At 42.2% G+C, this 8,451-nt stretch overlaps 1 protein-coding gene across 7 annotated transcripts in view; it reads left to right on the top strand.

Annotated features, from left to right (window-relative positions):
• The window catches only part of ZNF827 (zinc finger protein 827), a 215,438-nt gene that overhangs the window by 28,437 nt on the left and 178,550 nt on the right, over positions 1-8,451 (top strand). The window lies entirely within an intron of this gene.

Genomic DNA, 8,451 nt, shown 5'->3' on the forward strand with positions numbered 1-8,451 from the left:
TGCCAAATCTGAGACTCGAACTGTGATCAGCCATGTGGGAGGCCAGCACCCTTAACCACCACGCCACCTGCCAGGCCCCCAAGCTATATTTTGAATGATCCTTTTCTTATTAATTTGCTGCAACATCTGTAAGGATGACTATATTTTTTCACTTGGAGATTTCGAAGTAACCCTAAAGTAGACAGAATTTCTTGCTAGTATCTTCTTCAGAATCTTTCATTTGAAAGAATTTGGCTCAAATTTAGACACAGATGAAAATATCCTAGTAGTCCACTTAAGAGTTTTTCCAGCCTCAGAGAACTTACCTCTGACCGGCAGTGTGTTCAGTTTTGTGCAATAAAGTCAGCTTATACAAACCTACATTACGTGTTTTTTTTTTTTTTTTAATTAATTTTTAAGGTAATTTTTGCGTGTGCTCACTGGAGAGACAAAGACAGAAAACAATAAATCACCCCCTAGGAGGGATGGCCATGCCACAATCCTTTCTCCTCTTGGGATTTTGGGCATGCACACACATGCATCCAGTGTGAGTTTTAAGCCACCAAGGTCTGGAGCTTTAACCACGGTAGAACATATGAAAGTCCAGTGTCTTAACTACTAACACCACCTGCTGGCCCCTGCGTTCTGTTTTGACTACCATTTAGAATCCAAAGGCGAAGCACTACAGGACAAAGTCTCAGGCCTTTTTCCAAACTTAAGTGTATTTGTTTGCTAGAGCCGAGTAACAACGTATAACACACCAGTGGTCTAAACCAGAGAAATGTATGGTTACAGTTCCGGAGGGCAGAATTCTGAGTTTGAGGTGTTGGCATGGTGTTCTCCGTGAAGGTGCTAGGGAAGGTCCTGTCCCAGGTTTCTCTAGCTTCTGGGGGATCCGTGGCTTATGGCAGCGAAACTCCAGTTTTCACATGGTGTTCTCATGTGTGTTTTGTCTGTTTCTGTGTCCAAATTTTCCTTTTTTCTTATAAGGAAAAAAGTCATTTATGCCGAATTAGAGTCTCTCCTTAATGACCTCATCTTAATTTGATCGTCTAGGTCATATTCACAGCTATAGGGGGTTAGAATGTCAACATCTTTTGGGGGGAAACTGTTCAACCCACGATACTAGGTATTCATCTTTTGTTTGTACACAGTTTTAATAAGCCTGGTGATTATTATCTCAGCTAATGAAAGACCAAGAGCTACAAATTTAGAATAGCCTCTTAGGGAATAATAGAGAATAAAAGTATTCGAAAAGACTATTAAAGTAGGAATAGTACAGATTGTAAACCTTTTCGGAAATCCTTGGGACCAGAAAGAACTGTTTCAGATTTGGGATTTTTTTCAGATTTTGTAATATTGCTTTGGCATGGACATAACGAGATACCTTAGGGATAGAACCCAAGCCTGAACACAAAATTCATTTATGTTTAAAATATACTCATAACCTGATGGTAACTTTATATAATATTTTTGTATTACAGTGGGTTTTTTTGTTTGTTTCTTTCTTTCTACCTTCTTTTTTTTCTTTTCTTTTCTTTTTTCTTCCTTCCTTCCTTTTCCCTCTCTCTCTCTCTCTCTCTCTCTCTCTCTCTTTCTCTCTTTCTTTTTTTCTCTCTCTTTCTTGACAGAGAGAGAAAAAAACATAGTTCCCACAACAGAGCTCAGGCTGTGATCCTCAACCAGTTGTCACAGCCACCCAGGATCCTAGACACACATGCACACCTAGTGTGTACAGATCAACCTAGGGAATCTAACCCTGATCTTCCAAATGGCTTCCAGCACTGCAGATTGATGTGCTGCTGCATCACTGACTAGACTTGTATTGTAGTCTTTTGACTGGGACCTATTACATGAAGTCAGGCATAGAATTTTTCAGTGTTGGTATCATGGCAATTTTTGGAAAATTTAGATTTGGATTTTCATCTTAGGGATATTCAATGTTAAAATACACAGTTGCTTGGGGTCACTTAATTTGGCAACAAATTGCTGAAGAGTCCTAGTAGCTCTTAGGACTCATCTGTGTGTTAAAATAGTGTCGGAACCAGCAGTTAGCGTAATGGCTATGTCGCTGGACTCTCATGTAGTTGACCACGTTTCAAGTCCTGGACCCAGTGGCTTAAATTCATACCGGGCATGTGTACATGCGTGCCCAAGATACCGAGAGGAGAATGGAGGAGAAGGGATTGCAGCGTGGCTATCCCCCCCTGGGGGGTGATTTCTTGCTTTCTGTCTCTCTGTCTCTCTCTGTCTTTCTAGCGAGTGTACATGCCCTATAGCAAAAAAACCTCCCCCCCCAAAAAAAATATATAAAATAGTGTCAATGTATTATATTGAAGTATGTATAAGTATTTATTTATTTAGTTAGTTAGTTATTATCATTTTAATATGTTATAGGGTACATACATTCACCAGAAAGAGAGCAAGAGAAAGCGAGAAAGCAAGCTGCCAGGCCCGGTACTCGGACCATAGTCAGTCACATGCACCTTAACCACCACACCACCTTCTGGCTCCTATGTATGCATTTTTAAATCCCATCAAAATAAAATTTAAAGGATGTTGATTACTTGATGGTACTTGGTAATCTTTGGTTACCTGATTTTTTTTTTTTTAATCAAGCTGCTCGTATTCTGTTAGATACTCTAAAGATGTGTCTTTCAATCCAGCTGTCTCTCATTAAGTGTACATATTGTATACATCATTAACTTCTTGGAATCTTGGTCTCCTGGTCTGTAAAATGCAAAAAGTATGGTCTTCCACATAAGATCACTGTGAGGATGAAATTTGCTGATGAATATGGAACTGTCTAACATAGTACCAGGCATGCGTTCAGTGGTTTATGCATGGCTGGTCATTCATTCAACAAATGTTTAGTGGAAGCCTATGTGCCAGGGCTTCTTCTAGAATTCAGTAATTCACTTATTGATCATTGGTAGGCATCATTTCATAGTATAAGCATATGGACTTTCAGGTTGGAAATCTGAACTCAAGCCCTGCCCATGTTTGTAAATCAACTGTGGGACCTTGGGCAAATCACTGGCCTCCTCTAGACCTCTGCCTCAAGACTAGCAACATGGATAAAACTCCAAGGCTTTTACATCTCTAAAACGATTCATACACCAAAATTCAAATGCAACAAATGGTTTTTGATGTCCTACAGATTTACTGGACAGTCTTCATTCTCTGTGATTTAGCTCTTGTCTCTGAACATTGGGATAAGTACTGTCTATTTTCTAGTTTGTTATAACTGTAACATGATAGCTATCTTTTTTCCCTTTTATTTATTTATTTATTTATTTTGTTTTGGTTTTTGCCATAAAGTACATGCACTCACCAGAGAAAGATAGATAAAGGGAAAATGAGAAATCAACTCCCGAGGGGAATGGCCATCTGCAATCTCTTCTCTATTCTCCTCCCAGGATTTTCATACACACACATGCACCCAGCATGATTTTTAAGCCACCACGTCAGGGACTCAAACCATGGGCAGCATGGTGGGAGTCTAGCACCTTAACCACCAACCACACCACCTGCTGGTCCTGTGATAGCTACCTTTGATGGAGCTCATCAAACTGTGCTATGTTCTTGTCTTCAAGTAGGATATGTGTTTCTCCAAAGCAGGTGGATATCCAGAGAAACATTTTGCATCTTTCTGGAGAGTAAGTTTTCCTTGATAGCTTGTGAGGAGCACCCCAGTATATTAAGCGATGACGAGTACAGCTGTGTTGAAAGTAGCATGTAGAATTCATTTGAAATGTTGAGCTGAAACTCAAAAGTATTTGGCTCTTCCTAATGGGGTGGCCTTCTGTCTCAACTTGCCCTAAGGTGCTACTCCCTCTTCTTGGCCATTAGGGAAACTGGTGAAAAGGTTTACAAAACAGGATCTTTTCCCTGTTCCATATTTGACTCACATGAGAGAAAAATAGTACTGTAATTTGTCATTTTGAGAATAATTCTTATTGCCATTACAAAGAGGTGTTACCATTCTTCCTTTACATTTATGCACTTGCCAGATAATGGAGAGCCTACTCTGGGCTTGGTATCATTCTCAGTGCTGGAGATATAGCAGCCAACACAACAGAGTCTTCTTTCTCATGGAGCTCCTCTTCTATTAGGTCGTCAGGAAAGTCATGATGCATTTTTGCATAGAAAAACATAGGAAGATATGTCATGACTTTCCCAACGACCTAATATAAGCTGAGATGTTTGATGGGAGATCGAAGGAAATGAAGGGAGTCAGTCACATGGCTATTTTGTGGGGAAAAGATTTCAGAGAAAGGGAAGTGTCATTGCAAAGGCCCTGGGGCAGGAACTTCCTTTACTAGCAAGGGAAAGTGGTAGGAGATGAGGTTGCAGGAATAGAGATTATCAAGGGCTCTGAGGTCCAGATTTTGCTTTTTTTTTTGAGACATGTGGGAAGCCATTGCAGAGGCTTTGAGGGTGGAGTAAGAGAATTTGACATCATAATTTTGAAAGCTTACTCTGGCTGCTGGTTGAAAATCGTAAACCAGAAACAGAGAGAGAGGACCAGCTAGCAGGCCGCTGCCATTGTAGTGCTGTATACCACAGTGGTGGTGGGCAAAATGGTGAATAATGGCAAGATTTGGGGTATACAGATAGAACTACCAGGATCAGTGAATGGATTAGATGTGGAGTATGAGAAAGAGGAGTGTCAAGGGTGACTGCAGGGTTCGAGGACCAAGCAATTAGAAAGCTGGAGGAGTTGCCATTTATGTTGAGGTGGGCAGCTTGAAGGAGGAGTGCAGTTTGGAGAAGCTCGGCCATTGGAAGGCCTGCCTAAGCTCTTCACTGGTGAAGCCTTCAACAAGTTCATGAAAAATGTGTCTTAGGAAAAACATAACTATTCATGGATTTCAACCTTTTTTTATTTTTTGGCCCCCACATAATCTTAAATTATACTTTAATCCCATTTCCCATGAGCTTTTTGAAGTGCCTTTGGGTGAGAATGTATGGAGGCCAGTTTAGATATTGTTCGGAATTCACTTTAAAGATAAGGAGTGACACATTTATTTTTGTCACCTTTGTTTTACTCACTGACATTTAAAATAAGAACTGCCCTGGGCAAAATACTCATGTCAACCCAGGAGCCTTCCAGACTATCTGGGTCTGTGGACTCTTATCCTCTCTAGACTTCCTGTGGTGTCCTCCTGCCCTCACCCCACCTTTCCCCCAGCTGGCCTGGAGACAGGAATCTGGTTGTCTTCTCCAGCCTGGCAGCTTTAAATAAGTAGCAGTTCTTAAGTTTTCTTCCTGGCCTCGCTGGCAGGAAGCCGTCATCGCTAAGTCGTTGTCCTGTGGGTGCTTTTACTGGGGACAGTGGACTTGGAGCCCAGAAGACCCAGAGGTCTCTTGGTTTCAGGCAGACCTGGTTGGGGGATGTACTAAGGCTTTCAGGCTACAAAGGGACGATTGAAAACTGGGCAAGTAAACCCGGCCTACATGCGGATGTGTTTTGTGCGCAACATCACAAAATTGCCCCAGAACAGCCCGATATGCAGCAGAAGAAACCTTTATTAAACATTATAGAGGTCATTGCTTTTGTCTTCCTCATACCTCCCTTCCCTCTCCTTTCTTCTGTGACCCACATTGAGCCCATGGTAGAACCCGCCCTCTGGCTTCAGTGATAGGCCCGGGGAGGGGAACATGACCTCCAACAGGCCAATCAGAGGCGGAAAGACCTTTCCCCTGTGGAAAGTCATTGAGAGTGAAAAACCCAGAACCGGTTGCAGCCAGGTTTTCAGCCTCCTGGGAAAAGGGGTCTGGGAGGAAGAGACCAGAGGCATTTCTGATGGTGCTTTCGACTTCCTATCTGATGCCAGCTCCATTGTGCCCCTTGTATTGTTGGGTCCAGGAGCTGAGAAAAATCCCCCCATTGCTCCATGCGATCCTGCTGGTTTTCTGTCATTGACAACCCCAGGAGCCCTGATACTCCTACTCTGAACAGGACAGCGAGCAGGAACGCAAAGATCACAAACTCAGTAGCCCTGCCTCTGGGTATTTATCATCTGGTGGCTTGATTTCAAAACTAATGAGTATGGGCAGACAACCCGGTAAACTCTACCTGTAACAAATCAGTAGAGAGTGTGTTTTGAAAATGTGAAGCATTAAGAATATACATTTTTTTTCCCCATTGGGTTCACTAATCCAACATCCATCAGCTGACTATGAGCTTCCTTCATGACTGGGATATTTGCTTTTTGCTAGTTTGCAAAGGAGCCAGGCTGTTTACAACTGACTTTCGGTCTCCTGTTAAAATCTTCTTCATCCTTGGAGTTCCATTCCCAAAGCCACCTGCACTGTGGGAGTTAATCACTCCTTCTTTTGTGCTCACACAACTCTTGCTCTGTCTGTCTGTCAGTGTGCTTTGAATGTTTCTGCAACCCTTGTTCCCTTGTTGATTGTGAACTTTGGGGGGGGGGGCAGAGATTGCTGAAACTCAGAGCCTCCCTGTCCTGGGGAATCCTTCCTCCTGAACACAGCTTGTGTTCAGTAATGACATCAATTAGTATTGGTTTTGCTAATAACTTTGTATACAGCTCCTTAAACTTTATGAACCATCGCTCTTGCTTATAAGAGTAGGTGATATGACCGAGGGAGATTTATAGGTATAACTGATAATACTTATGGAGATGTGTAACCTTAAAAGGAATAGCTATTTCACTATAGGTGTATAGTACATGAAAAGGGAAATTTTCGTTTTCTTCTTTTTTTAGAGAGAGATTTTTGCTATAGAGTGTATGCGCTTACCAGAGAGACAGAAAGAGAAATCAACCCTCAGGGGGGATGGCCTCACCACAATCGTATGTCCTCCATTCTCCTCTCAGGATTTTGGGCACACACGCACACATGCCAGGCGTGAGTTTTAAGCCACCACCAGGTCGGGGACTTGAACTGTGGTTGACTACATGGGAGTCCAGTGACATAACCATTACACCATCTGCTGGTCCCGAAACTTTAGATTTTTGATAAAAGTGAATCAGGTAAGTTGGCAGATACTAGATGAACACATTCGTGATCATAATAAGAGGGTGTTGGAGACATTGACTGTTAGGTGGTTGACCATAAGTTACCCCCACCCCAGGTGAGTCCTAAAAGTTTGAGCCCTGATTCTCTTTAAAACACATGCTTTAAATCTTTAGCTTCACATGTACTGATTGGTGGAAATCGTGAGTGGTAGATTTGGAAGTGGGACTGTCCACTTGCTTCCACTGTAGCCAAAACGCTTGAAAATGAATAGGCGTCTCTTTCTTAGATATGTTTTTCTCTCTCCACTCCTGATCTTTCTGAACAAGGATGTTCTGAGTTGTCTGTTGGTCCAGTTAAATGCATCTGATTAAAACTGCCAAACCAAAGAGGAAGGGAGTTGAAAAGGCATTCTCTTCTGAGAAAGCACAAAGTTGTGGATATCACATTACCGAGTCGCTGCTTGCAAACTGAATTATAAATAAATGTGTAAGGTAGTGGAATTTCGTTTTGTTTCCCCCAAAGGAGAAATATTCGCCACATGGAAACAAAATTTATTCTGCATATTTTCATTCTGTAATTGCACCATTTCTATTCTTAATTCTTTGTGTTTCTGATTTAAAGAGAGAAACACACACACATAAACAGACTGTTGTGCAGAATGCAGAAGAATGAGTGCGAGCCCGACAGTCAGAGACAGAGGTTGTTGTGAAATTAGCATTGGAAATAGCTTCCTTTTCTGGAGGTTAAAAATAATGCATTTACAAGGAAGTTATTTACATTGGCCATTCAGAGGTTTCCCCGGGAAGCTTTAGTTAAGAAAACTGTGAAATCCACAGAGGTTGTGCTGTGGGGAGCTTTGCTAGGACCAGGGCATGTGTGCAGTGGTCTGTGATTCTGTGGGAAGACTCCATGCTGGTCGACAGACAGGAAAATGGAGGTGACTGGCTGCTGCTGCCTTCTCAACATGTGAAAAAGAGAGACAAAGTCATGAAGTTTGTGGCATCTGGCAAATTCTTCCTCGAGCTTGTGGTTTGGAGCTGCCCAATAAGAAAAAATTTTTTCTCATGCTATATAGAATAAAAGGAAACTCCAGGCTGGGTGTCCTGCAGACCCTGCTGAAGAAAGGTTCCCCACAGGGACCAGCAGTTGGCATAATGGTTATGTTGCTGGACTCCCAGGTAGTCAAACGTGGTTTGAGTCCTGGACCCGGTGACTTAAACAAACGCCGGGTGTGTGTGCATGTGTGCCCAAGATCCTGAGAGGAGATGGAGGAGAAGGGGTTGCGGCGTGGCCATCCCCACCCCCTCCTCCAGGGGCAGTGATTTCTCGCTTTCTGTCTGTCTCTCTCTTTCTGGTGAGTGCATGCACCCTACAGCAAAAAAATCTCTCAAAAAAAAAAGAAAGAAAGAAAGAAAGAAAGAAAGAAAGAAAGAAAGAAAGAAAGAAAGAAAGAAAGAAAGAAAGAAAAGAGAAAGAAAGAAAGAA

This window comes from Tupaia chinensis, unplaced genomic scaffold (genome assembly GCF_000334495.1).
Source record: "Tupaia chinensis unplaced genomic scaffold, TupChi_1.0 Scaffold000098_3, whole genome shotgun sequence".
Lineage (NCBI taxonomy): Eukaryota > Metazoa > Chordata > Mammalia > Scandentia > Tupaiidae > Tupaia > Tupaia belangeri.